The sequence below is a fragment of the Chrysochloris asiatica genome, unplaced genomic scaffold, assembly GCF_000296735.1.
Source record: "Chrysochloris asiatica unplaced genomic scaffold, ChrAsi1.0 scaffold00703, whole genome shotgun sequence".
In the NCBI taxonomy this organism is placed as follows: Eukaryota; Metazoa; Chordata; class Mammalia; order Afrosoricida; family Chrysochloridae; genus Chrysochloris; species Chrysochloris asiatica.
The window spans coordinates 107,726-108,642 of NW_006409221.1; the positions used below are offsets into that span (position 1 = coordinate 107,726).

Below are 917 nucleotides of genomic sequence, written 5' to 3' on the forward strand. Positions count from 1 at the left end.
ATATAGGCAAAAAACGTTCATGTAAGTCTACAAACTGCCATTCTTTTTTATGGTTTGATAGCATTTTATTGTGAGCTATATATAAAAAATGGAGACCTGGTGTGTCACTGTGGGATCAGCACTGGATAGCTAACCACATGGTTGGTGTTTCAAACCCACCAGTTGCTCCTTGAAAACTTGATACAGGGCTGCTGTGGGTTAGAACACACTTGACAGCATCAAACAGTAACAACAACATATGTAAACTATTGACAGAGAGCTTGCAGGAAATGTGTGTGTTATATTGCAATAAGCATTCTTACAGGTCTCTGTAAGTTTTTCTGGTGAAATATTTCTCTAAAACTGGACTTTTATTTTAAATACTTTAAATATTGGTAGTTTTACCTACTTCCTTTTTAAAATGTATCAACTTATACTTCTTCAAATCGCATTAAAAAAAGTCTGTCTTCTCAGAAAAATACTTCTTCCTAGAATGATCAATTTTTCTAAGGTGCTATATTAAAAGAAACTCGTTCTTTAGTAATTTGTATATGTTATAAATTTTAATAAAATTGTACATCTTTTTTTATACATTCTTTTGTTGTTATTAAGTGCTGTAGAGTCTGTTCCAACTCATAGTGACATCACGTAGGGTTTCTGAAGCTGTAAATCTTTGTGGGAGCAGAAAGCCTCATCTGTCTTCCACGAGGGACTGGTGAACTTGAACAGAGGACTTTCTGGTTTTTAGTCCAGTGTTTATCACACAGTGCCACAGGCTTTTAAGTATACTTTATATTCATTGACTATTTTTTAGTTTTTTTGACTTGCATTTACTGAGTTCTAGTTGTTGTTAAGTGCCGTAGAGTCAGTTCCGACCCATAGCGACCCTGTACAGGGTTTCCGAGGCTGTAAATCTTTACGGGAGCAGAACGCCTCAT

General features: G+C 35.4%; 1 protein-coding gene across 1 annotated transcript in view; it reads left to right on the forward strand.

Annotated features, from left to right (window-relative positions):
* LOC102839834 (amine sulfotransferase-like) overlaps positions 1-917 on the forward strand; it is a 36,715-nt gene that overhangs the window by 19,329 nt on the left and 16,469 nt on the right. The gene's annotated exons all lie outside the window — the stretch shown is intronic.